The sequence below is a fragment of the Colias philodice genome, chromosome 7 (genome assembly GCF_061535455.1).
Source record: "Colias philodice isolate Cphi_HAF_F1 chromosome 7, ilColPhil1 Martin Lab GWU primary, whole genome shotgun sequence".
Classification (NCBI taxonomy): Eukaryota; Metazoa; Arthropoda; class Insecta; order Lepidoptera; family Pieridae; genus Colias; species Colias philodice.
Window position 1 is genome coordinate 2,666,696 of NC_143092.1, and position 15,080 is coordinate 2,681,775.

A 15,080-nucleotide genomic window follows, 5' to 3' on the forward strand; every position below is an offset into this window, starting at 1 on the left:
AAATTAATAATTATTAAAAAAAAACAGTTACCATATTTAATTAAAAAACAATTCTTTACATGTACATTGCACAAATGTCTTCTATGAAAACAATGAACCATAACAATACGTCGATGAATCACTCCCTCTATCAACCCATGGCTCTCAATCGAATCGAGCGCGTTTTTCAACCAACCGCATACCCTCACATTCCACACCGACATAAAGGAAATTGCTTATAAATAAACACATTAGTGTGAAAGCCGGATTTGAGAGCGCTAACAACATTTCCCCGGATTCTATTGTCGGTCTTAAGTACCTACTTAACACTTCACATCATACATTGTGTATTATCCCCGAGTTTCCTAAACCCTTATGAGGGAGTATTTTCATTTCTTTTTCAAGAAAGTTTGCTATTATTGTTTTCATTTTTCGAGTTTTGTGTATCATCGCTGGATCTTTAGTAGCTTGTTGGTCGCGTACTTATTTGTGTATTGGTATTTGTTAAATATTGAGAGATAAATACGAATGATTAAAAAATGCATATTTGACATGACTTTATTCTTGCAGGAATAACTTGATTATTGAATTTATGTTTATGTGTTAAATATATTTGTGTTTTTATTCAAGTAAAACTAATTATGATTTGTATTTAGTTAAGCTGAATTTGACTCCATGCCTCAGGAAACACATTAACCCGTCGATATGCGCCTGATTTATCCCCTATATGTTCGATCTTGCGTTCCATAATACTATAATAGTGATTAAATAAATCCTTATTTATGGCTATTTTCTTGTTGTTAAAGGAATCATAGTAATTAATTATTTTTCTTTTGCTGCTGCTTAAGCGTCCCATAACCCAATATTTTGGTAAAAAAATCAATTACGTATTTACTTTGTTTTGAAGGACTACTGACATCTTCCTCTAATTTTGGTATTTACACAAAAAATTTAACAATAAAGTTACTATAGGAGCAGCATATAGCAAATGATTAGGTTTGTTTTAATATTTATTCTCGATGATGGTTTTAGTTTAGGTTTTAGACAAAGCGAGCGAAGCCGCGTGCGAAAAGCTAGTATAAAATATCTAAATAAAATCTATTGAAAATATGAATATTTGATGAAACGTTAGTTGATAAGCTATTGCTAAACTATAAATGAATCGTGATCCAATCATTTTAGTGCAATTTAGTTATGTCAATCACAAAACTAAGTGATTGAATTTTTTGGTATCGATTTGTGTATGTGCTTTCAACAATATTTGATAAAGCTTTGTTCAGCACATAAGGTTCCGAGGCTGAATGATGAAAACCTCGTATGGTAAGAATTTGAACGTCTCTCCTTATAATACGTATAGGTAGATATATATTATTCATTAGGCAGATATATATTACTAGCTTTCCACCAGCGGCTTCGCCCGCGTTTTCAAAGAAAAACCCGCATAGTTCCCGTTCCCGTGAGATTTTCGGGATAAAACCTATCCTATGTGTTATTCTGATGTATAAGCTATATTGTGGTAAAGTTTCATTCAAATCCATTCAGTAGTTTTTACGTGAAAGAGTAACAAACATCCATACATCCATACTTACAAACTTTCGCCTTTATAATAGTAGTAGGATTGATTTGTAATCTTATTTTTTAACGTAACTACTCGTAGGTAAGTATAGGTCTTAAAGGATATTTATTGTTATTACTTCTTAATATTTTCGTATGTATGTTATGATTTAAATCGAAAACGATTGATGGAACGATTTAAAAAACCTCGTAGAAGCCGAGCTATCCACTTAGCTACGATAATAAAATGAAAACATGAACTGTACGCAAAAATCTACTAAATAATGAAACATCTCACAGCGAAAAAGCTCCGTGGAATCGCAATTCACAACAGGATAATTTACCAAAACACATTTCACCTCAAAACCCGCCTAATTAGCTCAATGAAACAGCATTCATATTAAACCTAATCTTCTTCATCTGTACCATTACCCAAGAAAAGATCCCATTTACAAGATTATCCTATATTACATTAGATTGACTACCGGACTATTGTTTGTCTCAAGATTAATTATTTCACGGCAAGTGGAAGCCAATTAGTGCGATTCAAGAGGTCTGGTCGAAATATCTGTCATTACTAACAAATAACAAAAGATGACTTATAATGGTCAGGTTTTACTCGGCAATTTTTGACTATTTGGTGTACATCGTTCTCTTTGTATAAACTTTAAGATAGAAGAGACATATACAATCATCAATGGACTTGCAAATTAAAACTGTAATACGATTACAGTTTTAGTAATTATAAACATAGTATACAAAAACAGATGTGAAATACATTTGGAGCAGAAGTAGGAAAGTTTCAGCAAAGGAAACGCGAATGTTCAATAGTAATTACCTACTAGTTAGTAGTTCATAACGAATTTAAGGTTCATTCCCCTGTATTACGTGCTAGAAAAACAAATGTGCAACCGTGCTACTTATATAAAAAACGTATTTAATAAACAATTAACTAGGTATAGAATATGTTTCAAACTGACATTACGATTATACTTCCCTAATTGAAGCTCAACTTTTCGCCGAAGAAAATTTTTAAGCTATTGCATAGCTTCTATCGCGGGCCTTGAGCGCGGGGACCGAATCGAGAAATTCCGTAACGAAAAAACCTCACGCTCCCCACTCCGACGGGCACAGAGCAATAGCTTTACCGCGGCAGTCCCCGAGTGCCACACGTCTTTTACCTATTACAACTCAAAATAAAAATCTACACAAAGATTTCAAACAAAAGAATTGATGTCAAATATATTTGATTTAACCGCAATATAAACAAAATCAAAAGCTCAAAAGTGTGTTTCATAAAAGTCAACACGTAGTTATACATATTATATTATTCAAAACCCTACATAAATTCCCATTGACAGGCTTCAAGATACGCGCGAATGCATATTGGAAAATTTTATTAAGAACGCCGTGTTCGAGTGACGTGACAATAATCCGATGCATCAATTTTCAATAACATTTCTGAACAAATATATTGTATCTTGAAGTTTGAGAATGTATTTGTTTAGGAATTTTGTATGGAGAGTTTTATTAATCTTAAAGATTTTAAAAAATGTTTTCTTGTTTCTTAATTATTGACCAACTCAGAAAAGCTGTTCCTGAACGTATAATAATAATAAAGAATAGAAATTTTGATTTAATTTATTTATTTATTTACACTTTATTGTGCTGCCAAAATAATTACAATGCAAAAAAAAAACTAAAAGAAAAAACAGTTCAGAAGGCGGCCTTATCACTACTGAGTGATCTTTTCCAGGCAACCAACTGCAACTGAAAGAACAATACCTACAATAAACTAGAAAAGGGAGGTAGGTTTTAATTATTTATTCGCAATTTTATTTAAGGGCTGATTTTTTAATCCTTGGTTAAAACTTATTCGTCGAATAATGTATAAAATTACCATTTTAAAAACGTATTCTAATTGCCCGTTTTTTGACAGTTTACGTGACATTTTAATGTTATCGTGTAAGGGCGTATTCAGAAAGAAAGCTTGAAACTTATAAGCGCTTATCGGCGCTTGTCATGTTCATATATTTTCCTGTCAGTGCTGGTAACCCGCGCAGGAAAATATATGAACATGACAAGCGCCGATAAGCGCTTATAAGTTTCAAGCTTTCTTTCTGAATACGCCCTAATACTTTATTGGACGGATAAGTTTTATCCAAGCATTGAAAAATCGGCCCTAAATTAAACAATTGTATTCAATTAGACTTCTTATAGAAGCACTTTTGAAACGTCATTACATATTTTTAACATTTACCACCGATTCGGAAAGCAGTATCTACGGAGAAGAACCGGCAAGAAACTCCATAGTTGCTCTTTTAAATCATGTCAGTTTTACAATTTAATTTTACAAAATACATATGTAACATCATATCTTATATATAAAAATGAATCGCAAAATGTGTTGGTAAGCGCATAACTCGAGAACGGCTGAACCGATTTCGATAATTCTTTTTTTATTATATTCCTTGAAGTACGAGGATGGTTTTTATGTAGAGAAAACGTAAATATGTACCACGGGCGAAGCCGGGGCGGACCGCTAGTATATTATAATAATATGTCATTATATGCTAATATTAGCGTTCAATTAAACCCTATAAGTAAATAATATTATCTAATGTTTTAGTAATAGGTAAATTTATTACAAAATACAGGAAGCTAGTTACATACAGGTCACGTACTAGATTTGCTACAAGCTAGGTTACCTACAACCTACTTAGTTCTCGTGGTTAGCGAGATGAACTAAGCAGTCTCTGAATTAATAACTGCGTGCTATACATTATATATAGCTTTTCTTCGAATAGAAGCGAGTGAATACGAATAATTAATTATATATTTTCTTCACGTTTCATACATGCAGACATGCTTTCTTTATCTAAAAATGAGCAAAACTATTGCCTAAACATAATATATAAATACTTACTAGCTTTCCGCCCGCGGCTTCACCCGTATTTTCAAAGAAAAACCGATTACAATTAAATTTAGCACACATATAGAGGGTAACTTGGATTAACACATAGGATAGGTTTTATCCCGGATATCCCAAGGCAACGGGAACTATGCGGGTTTTTCTTTTAAAACGCGGGCCGTGCCGCGGGCGGGAAGCTAGTCTGATATACCAGTGAGTTATTATAATATCAGTAAGAATATAAATTCCCGAACAAAATTCTTGTATAAGTATTACGCTGTGAACCGATAGCAATACGTGTATTTCATATTTAATAACATAATAAAACCATAATCACCTTGTAAAATTTTATTATTCAATTAATGTTTACGCATTCACTATTCATTTTTCTTTTATCTGAAAATATCGATATGAAAGCTTATGTAGTGTTGTTTTTATTTTATATATTAAAAATAGTTTTAAGTAGAGATTTCTATGTAGGTATGTTTAAGAGAAATGATATTCTGGTGGCCCAGGACCGATTGTATAAAGAAAAGGTGCCGTTTAGGAAAATATATGCAAAGTATGGAAGGTTATTTAAATGTCCTGTAAGTTTTTTCAATGTCTATATTAAAGTCATTATCACTTCGTAGACTAAAAAATTTCTTGTCTGTCCGTATAATTATATCTCTATCTATATAGAAAAACGCTTTAAGGGAAGGTTTTAGTATGTAATTTGTTAAGTTTTATGAACGTAATCTTTCTAAACTACAAAATCAACATCTTTTTAATATGCATTTTTACCCACAAAAGCTTTTCATAAATTACCACACCCACTAATGCACTATATTTCAATTTTCAGATAACCTACTTCAGAGTGGTCGACCGCCTCGGCGTCGGTCGAGGTCCAAAGGTTGAAATAATTCGTGGCGGTCTTCAACACAAATACTTAGTTCTACGCCTTACATCTCTATACGGCTACCCTATATCTGTTAACGTCTATGTTGGATGTGCAAACAAAATACCTCCAAGAACAGCTACTAGTGCTAAATCACCTGATATTACTACAGAATCAAAGGGTATAGAAAAAACAACTGTCGTCCTAGATGGACATGTAGGTTCAGGAAATGCTACAGATACTAATAAAACCATGGACGCGACTACGGCTGCTACGTAAATTTTGATTTCGATGTTGAAAAAATATTATACCTATAATGTTTTCTTAAATTTTGTCTTCTTTTAAACGTATTATTGGGTATTTAAATTACGATTACTTTCAAGAATTTATACAAATATAAGAATCTTAAGTACATATAAAAACAACCTTTTGTACATTATATGTATAGAGCGAATTAGACAGTCATCCCTTTCAAAAACAATTACAGAAAATCCCCAAGTCTTTATTAACTAAAGTCAATCAATACATACAGACAGAAGACAATCAGGCACGCAAGACAAGCATAATGACATATGACATGATAGCTTTCAACAGGGATAATTTATAATAACAGTTCCCTTCCCACTATCATTCTAATACATTTTATTAACATCGCGATAGAATTAATTTGCCATGTTACATTTAAACGAAATAGTAATCATTATACAGAACAGTTTAAAATATTAGATGAAGTATTTATTTTGGAATTTCACCAATGTAAATTTCTACACAATTATAAGTAATATTAATCTAAATTCATACATAATTATTGGACTCTATTTAATAATTCAAATTTAATTTGCTTACACAATGATGTTGTTAAATTATAATCCTTAGTTTATACTTAGGAAGTATTGATCCATCCATATTTCTTAAAATAGAAGCCAATAAAACAAAAAAGCATCGAGCCTGTTAACTGTATTCAGTGCCCAAAATACGTGACAATTGTTCAAGACATTAGCAATAAAAATAGTTTGACAAGACACGTAGCAGTGTATTTTATGAGAAAACTCCATTAGTACGAGTGTCCTAAATACACCAGCTAACAGTTTCTGAGTTCCGAGAGGCGATTGCAAACTTTTTCATTACGTGTCTCGCAGAGACGCCTCAGTCGCGAAATCCGCTCAATGTTTACAAGTTTCTTTAAACTTTCTCGCTTTTACGACGAATAAAATGGGAGTCAAAAATAACGTTTTTATTTTCAGGTTAAACTTTGCGATCATTTTCTAGGTAGTATTTTTAACCTCTATTTTCATTGATTCGTTTTCCTTTTTCTGTGAAGCATAAAACGTGAATGAACCAAATGTGCATTCCTTAATCAAATAATGTAGAGTAAAACCCCTAAATGCCTGAGTTTGAAATTGAATTTTAATATAGCGATGCCAGATAAGATAGGGTTATCCCAGAACCTGTAGGTACTGTCCAAAATTTTCCCCATTTATTGCTATAAGATATTTAATTAATTGTCAAATACAAATACAATTACAAGTTTAACGTCCATATAATTTTCTAAACACTTCCATAGAAATAGAAAATGTATTGTTTCCGCAAGATTTCTATAATTTATGCCTTTTCATAACACGTCCTTGTTTAAACATAACTCATCGTCCCTTCCTATATAAAGAGCTGGAAACAATTCAAAGCAACCATTATAAAGTTATAAAGCACGATGATAAAGTTAATAAATTTACTTACAATTGTGAATATCTTCGTAACAATGTATACTTTAGGCCAGTTAGCAATCGACCTAGATTCAGGAGATAGCCAAACATTCATTACAGATTTTGATTATATACCTCGTAATGCAACCAATAATGTATTTAAAGACGATGTGATTCCACTATCTAACACACAAAAGCAAGATAGTAAAGGTATGGCTTCGTATTGTAGATCAATTCGCTCCTGTTATCATTGTGTTCAAAGCGAAGAATATAAATGCGGATGGTGCCATGATTTTGGCTGCACTTCCAACCCCTATAATCTCTGCCCAAAAACAATGGACGATAGAATGTACGACAGAGGCGTTTCCAGCTGCCCTCATATACAACACGATGGAGACATACTCATCCCAGCTGGTATACGAACAAATCTTAAAGTAAAACTACATGTCCTTGACTCGATCATATACAGGAAGAATATCATATGCCAAATTCGATTGCAAGACAGGGTCACGCAACTAAAAGGATTCATTGTATCGAATTTTGTTTATTGCTATCCCTTTACTATAGATGATGTTAATCTGAGTAAGTACAGAGGGTCGTTCAAGCTGATCTGGGGCGGTGTGAATCCTTATTCCAACGAAATACCTGTATTGGTTTACAAATGCGAAAAGTTGGCGAAGAACTGTGTGTCTTGTACAAGTTTGCTTCCAGAATACGGCTGCGGATGGTGCGAAGACACCCACAAATGTGTTGTCAGTGATAAATGCGAGGGAAACGTCATTAAATTGACCGTAAACAAAACTTCTTGTTCTGTTCATGAGCTGAAATTGTTCCGTAAATATAATCGTGGTGGCAAAAACATAAGTGTAAAGAAGATTATGTAGGAAAGTTTTGTGTGTGTGTGTTGTAAGGTATTGTTGATTGTCAAAATAAGTCTTATAAGGTTAATTTATTACGTATTTTTGTTATGAAAGCTTACTGTTAGTTATGTAATCAATTAGAAATAGAAGACAAATATTTATTTCCTGTTATTGAAGACAACGATAAATACAACGTATGTAAGATAGTGAGGAATTATTATATTTTGAAGCAAAACTTATATAAAACGTATTTTTTCTATAATGTGTCATAGAAAAAATACGTTTTATATAATATAAGTACATGTTTAGGTGTTGTACCTATCATGATTAAATAAATATAATATATTGTGGTGCTTCTTGTTCTTTACAAATAGAAGATCTATAAAAAGAGAAATTATTACAAGTGATATAATTATCATCAAATTTCTATATATATAAATATACTCGTGTAGAGTTTTTGATAAAGACATTCATAACTTAAGGTTCATACCCTTTATACTCCATATTTATATAATAATTTCTTTTGCTAATAGGCAATTGCCTTTTCAAGTTAAATTGGTCATATCAAAGAATAGAAAACCACAGATATTTCTAGCTATCGTTGTTCTATTTAGAAATTGCTTATAACAATTTCCTCTCAAACTTTGCTTTGATTTTAATTGACTGCTATGCAATATTATAGTAACATTTATAATAGGCACTTATTTATCTATTTGGGTATTTAAATAGAAATTTTGTAGAAGCACATTAGTAAGACTAATGTGCTTCTACAATTTCTATTTTCATACAATTTAGTAAAACTTCAAATAGAAAGCCGTAGGTATGTATTATCAAAATGGTCAGTCCTCCAAACTTTATGAACTAGTTGCACATTAATGTAACATTTTCACACTCGTTTAACGTAAAATCTATTATTGCCAGCAACGTCACTTTAAAACTACATACACAAAACCTCATTTCCGCGAACATTTCATTCATAATATTTCTATTTTCGTACTCGTCTCGTTTTAAAAACTGCCGCACCATATTTCAAAGCCGGAGACACGTAAATCATTTGACAAACGATGCATCGGATCTTGCTTATTATGAATGGTCCCAATTTCCATGGAGAATTATAGTTCCCGTGTTTTGTGAAGGCTTTAAATTTGTGCATTAACTGATTCATATCGTGTTTCTCTTTACGTACACTTTTGTAAAATAGCTGAGTGAGCATTTTAAAGATTCAACTGAGACATTCGTTGTGACTTGTGAGGTATGTTTTTACAGCAGATATTTCTTTTTTCCTTTAGATATTATTGTGTACGATATTTCTTATGAGACGGACTCTGATTACTTCGATAACGCGTAGTCTCTAGTATTTAGTTTACATTTTATAAATGGTGTCCCTTTACTAAAATCTCTTTGATTTTAATTTCACAGTAACTCACTATCTATCTCTGTTCACTATCTACCTACGTATACTATATGAAACATGATACAAAATGATGAGGTGAACTTTAAAAAACGTCAGTCGGGACCCGCATTAATTCACCGTCCGACGCAATACGTCTTCCAAAAGTTTCCAATTTACACAATCCGATCGTAAATCTGCGGGGCTCAGTCTGAAAATTTTAAAATATTACCGGTAGGGAAAGCCGCAGAGGGGCCGATAGGTGTCGCGCTAGGGGCCCAGATGGACTTTGGACTTTCGAGTTCACTATAACGATTTATTATGTTTAAAACTTGGGTTCTGAGTATATTTTAAAGAGTAATATTATAGAGAGGTAATGTGGGAGTTGTAGGGGGCAATTTCTAGAAGTACTAAACCAATTGTGAAAATTCTTTCACTAAAAAAGGTAAACTATTCGCTATTTTTTGTCCTGGATAACCCGGCGGAAGTGGCCGTGTTATCCAAGACTAAGGATGGATGGATCCAGGAGGAAGGAAAAGTAAGAATTTTTTCTTTCAGCGCGCCTAAAGAATAAAATTGTAGATTGTTTTAGTAGTTGGTAATAGTTCTAAATTATGCCGTATCTTGCTTACGAAATAAAGTACCTAATCATACTGAGGCCCCGCACAAAGCTACTGTCCTGCATTAATCCGGTTCTGTTTCCACAGAAACAGGAGATGCTACAGAATTACATTTTTAGGGTTGAATGATTTACGGGCAAGGAGTAGAACTAGAGGATTCATGGCTTGGCCTTATTTATCATGTTAGCAGTCTTGTTTTACCTTTAACAATTTGAATGTTTGTGCAAAAGGGTACAGATTTCATGTAACTCTTTGTGAATATACATGTAGAATCAAAACAGGTAGGCATATAGAAAATTAATCAACTGATTATATACGAATTATATCTAAGACTACGTTTGTTTGTAATTATTACTTATTAATAGGACATGTCTAATAAAACAAGGAATTTGTTGTGACTCTGAAAAGCTGCAGTTTAAAGTCTCCTTTCAAGGGGTGGATATTATCCAAATTATTATTGTTTCCTCATCCAAAACCTACACAAAAATACAACAAATACGAAGATTACATAACTACTCAATACTCATGTTTCCAGCTAAGCATTTATTAGCCACATGAATATGTAAGACGTAATATCTGGCGGGCATGTCCGAAACAAAAGCTGATCGAGCGGAGAAAATTGAGCAGATGCTGCTGATTCCTACCTTTATCGGGTTACAATACTTGGGAACAAGGAAAAGAGGATGGAGGTAAGATGCGCACGTTTTGGATACGGTATAAGATATTGTGTTGGATCGATTGAGTAGGTACGTAAATAACAAGAAGTAAAAATGAAAATGAGTTCAGAACATTAACAACAAACTATAATTACTAATCTATGATAAAGTCTTTTGTAAAATTCAATTAATTGAAAAAAAAAATTTTTGAAGAATAAGAACATACATGCAAGTCTTATTTTGGAAATAGTTTACACATATGAACTCTCTGAAACAGTAATGGTAGAGTTTCACGGACATTTTTAATTTATTTATAAGCAAATCAATATATTATGACAAGACAGTTAAGACGATACACAAAAAAAAATCCACTGCTTGGCGGGCGGAGTCTAATAGCTCGCTATCGCGAACGCGGGTGTGCGCGATGTCATTCTTTGCAAACTCGCCGCGCTGCCGCTGGCCGACTCGGGACAAACATGTATGGAGTCGTCATACAGTTATAATATTGTTATACATAATATATTTAATTGTTGATTTATTGGTTTTATTTTCTTGCTTATAAACAAATAATCTTCTTTTTAACAACTACTTAGACATTATTAATAATTATTATTATTTCGTAATGTTTACTTTATTACAAAATAATACAGGTTATAAATAATCTTTAAAATAACAAAAAATATTGTTACTCTGAAAAAATGAAATGGTACTCAATAACGCGGACTACTTAATGGATTTAGATAGAATTTGATGCTGACGTAGATATTACATCATGCCCAGAAATGAAAGGTAATATTTCTGAAAGAAGTAATAAACCCTAATTCTTCTCAGTCAAAGTCAAGAGTGGAAGATATCACTAATACAGTAAAACTGATGCGAAACTTTGGATGTTAATTTGTATATTTTTTTGTTAGTTGTTACTTAATCACGTCAAGACTACATTACCAATTTTGATAAAATATAGCTAATTGCCTGGATTTACACATAGGATACTTTTTATCCGAACTGAACACTTCTGTGGGATAAGACAAGATTCACGATATAATCTAATTCCACGCGGGCAAAGTCGCGGTCGGAATGATATTTTTTTAAATAAAAAAATTGTTTAAAAAAAAACACAAAATATATTGACGCATGTATTTATTTTTTGCACTCTATTATAATAATCAAAATAAAATAGCCAGAACAAAGTTAGGCCCTGGTAGGGTAGGTAGGCAGGTACAGCAATGTGAGACGAACACTGGCTTATTTATACCAATAATAATGTATTATAAACATTAAATTAAGTTTACTTTCTAAAAACAAAAATACATAATATTAGCTAATGTGAAAGCGAATCAACCAATCATCCCACAAAAATGAAATGTGCACACAAATATTCATCCAAATCGGTTCATGTCATTAGGAGGAGTGACTGCAGCGCCATCTTCCGGGCCCAATTGTGTTTCCAGATCACCCAGGAACTCAATTTAATATACTTACACAAAATTTTTCGAAATGAAAACTCACATTACTATGTAAATATGAATATAAACCTGTTTTAGTACTAAGCAATTTCCCGCACAGGTGTAGTAAGTATAAATGAAATAAATATCAACATCAAATTCTTTATACAACATACTTATCTACCACCTACTAAGAAATGTAATTCTTGAAATTTTTTCGTATTTTTTAAAATATAATACTACTCCAATGAGCTCCTGTTCCATATTACGTCCACCATACTTCCACTAAGTTCACCATGATTTTTTATTTCTTTGCACTTTGTTGCTTTTTGCTAAAAATGGAATCATGCGATAAAACCAGTAGAGCTTTGATAACATACATTTTTGACTGAATAAAGGTACTTACGAAGGAGTGGGTTCACATTGTGAACAATCAGTGGGTTTATTTTCCTTCTGGATTCCGGATTTCTGAACAGATTATTTATGCTATAAATGAAAAAATCTTACACATTCGTTATGTACTTAAAACAGGGGTACATATCAAACATCGTCTATAATATAATTATCATCAAATTTAAAATAAAACCAATTTACTTCATTAATTTGTTCCAATTGTAAGCATTCTTTTTCCTCCAACCTTTATGTTTCTTCTTCTTATTTTCTTTATTGTCCCCATTTGTCTCATTTTGTCTTATCGTGTTGTCACCCTTTTTTACGATTGCGCGAGCGACACAAGTTCCCCGTGTGACGGCCGTAGCGGGAATGACTCGTGCAGCGATCGGGGTAGGAAGGTACAGGGCGGCTCTCGCTTTATTGGCTGGTCGCGCGCTAATTTCAAGTATTTCTTGTTTATTTCAAAACCATCGCATATTTCAAAATTCTAACACGGTAGACGTATAGGTTGTATATTTTATAGTTAATATCCAAAAAGTCGTAACTTTACGTTTGTTATTTTGAAGATGCCAGAGATTAAAAAAAAATAACAATGATAACTTTGTATTTTTTTTCTATCGAGAAAATATCATGGAATCATGTTTCTAAAACGGTAGACGTATTGTGTTACTATTGAACTTTCTTGTCAAGAATTTTCATCACGACAACTTTAATAATATAAAAATTACGAAGGTTTGAAAAGGGCCGTAAATGTTAGAAAAATTAATTCATCACCTTAAGAATATTTGTATTGCATGCTATACATAAATATATCGAGAATGTGCCGCATCCATAGCTTACAAATTCCTTGAAAACCAAGTTCTCGTTGTAAACGTCTGAACATTGATTTTCACAAATGGATCAGTAAGTGTATTGCGTTATAAAACCCTCCGATAAGTGGACGGACGCAATAACAAAGTCTTTTGTGCATCCTTATTTACCAAAATTAATAAACTAAAAGAATACGAAACAAGTAAGCTTAGATAAATTTACTTTTCTAGATTTCATCGCCAGCATCAAAAAATTGATAAAATCTTAAAAAATTGATAATACTGAAAATTGTAATTTTTTATATCATCCAACTTTTTTCTTGGTCTTATATTTAAGTTGTATGTTAAATACTTCTGTTTTGTTCTCAAAAAGCTATATTTTGATGAATATTTGCTATATCACGTGTAAGATTAACGGAATACTAATAAATTCATTTTAAAGCTGATCATTTTACAATGTAAAAAAATAAACAATACCCATAACCCACTATTATTTAATATCAACTCCCGTACCAAGGCCGTTATAATGATTTATAAATCCTTGACATTTTAGCAAGTGATGATAGATAATTAATCTAAAAGCCATAACAAAATTGATAATATATATTAATAACGGAAAAAAACTCGATTCAATATATATAATCCTCTGAATACCTTTGAGTGTTACAAAGCTTGGGAAAAATTTGAAAGCGAATTTACAAGGGAGCAGTAATCCTTAAAGAACATGAGGTAAGGAATGCGTCAGTTTAATCCCAATGCAAGCCAGTTTTCACTTAACCTTTATTCTGAATACATTACGTTACATAAATCAGATAAGACCTCGCTTACATGTGCAAAACTTCAACGTAAACAAACGTTCAACTTACCTTCTAAATCGCGCTTTTGCGTTCACGGTTTGGTGGATTTGGTCCTTATTCATTTTAGGTATACTGATAACATGATACTTTTATATCTTTATAGTATGGAAATAAGTTCAATACATAGGGATATGAGTACGCAAGTGGTCAGTAATTTTCACAAGTTTCACTTAAGTTAGGTACATAATTTAAATATACTGTACTTGACTGACCAGTTGGCTCGGTCGGTATTGACTATTGACCCTGCCTTCCAATCCAGTGGTCGTGGATTCGATTCCCACCCAGGGCAAATATTTGTGTGGTGAATTGGGTGTTAATTATCTATATAAGTATTTATTCAAAAATTATGTATGCTCGTCTGTATGTTTATCAGCGATTTGTTTTCCATAAAACAAGCGAAAGCTTAGTATGGAATCAGATTGTGCTGTGTGTGAAAAAAGTCCTGAAATATTTATTATTTATCTAAACTCGTAGCGTAATTTTCGGTAAAATTTTATAAATTAATTTACTTTGATTTATTGGTAACATGATATTATGATTACTAGCTGTTGCCCGCGACTTCGTCCGCGATTACGTCGTTTTAGGTCATTCGTCGTTTAAAAAAAATACGTGACACTTTATTTTTGAATGTTCTTAATTGTCTCTTATAAAATTTAACTACATTAAAATTGAACACTCTGAAAATCTTAAAATCGGAGAAAATTGAAAATCTGAGGAAAACATGAAGGAATGTGATTAAAATTCTACATTACTTAGTATTTCAAATAATAATCTAAATTAAATGTAGATTAACAGTTTGAGAGCACCGTTATAGAATATGTACCTAAGTATTAAATTACGTTAGTTTACATAGTAACAAAACAAAAACACGATGACTTTCTTTCGCGCTCGGTACCACAAACTAAGCATGTTAATGGTACGTGGCCCGCGTCACTTGACCCCCCGCGAGTTCCCCTCCTTTGCTATGCGAAAATACATTCGTCGCCCTGCTGTAGGAAAAATTGTAATACTGTGGCCTGGGCGTTATAC

The 15,080-nt window shown here is 32.5% G+C and overlaps 1 long non-coding RNA gene across 1 annotated transcript; it reads right to left on the reverse strand.

Annotated features, from left to right (window-relative positions):
- Positions 1–11,735: 11,735 nt before the first annotated feature.
- Positions 11,736–13,140, reverse strand: LOC149486936 (uncharacterized). The gene is made up of 3 exons (XR_016315837.1): positions 12,587–13,140; positions 12,399–12,460; positions 11,736–12,324 (listed from the first exon to the last, which is right to left on the reverse strand). It is a non-coding gene; the product is annotated as an uncharacterized LOC149486936 (long non-coding RNA).
- Positions 13,141–15,080: the final 1,940 nt, after the last annotated feature.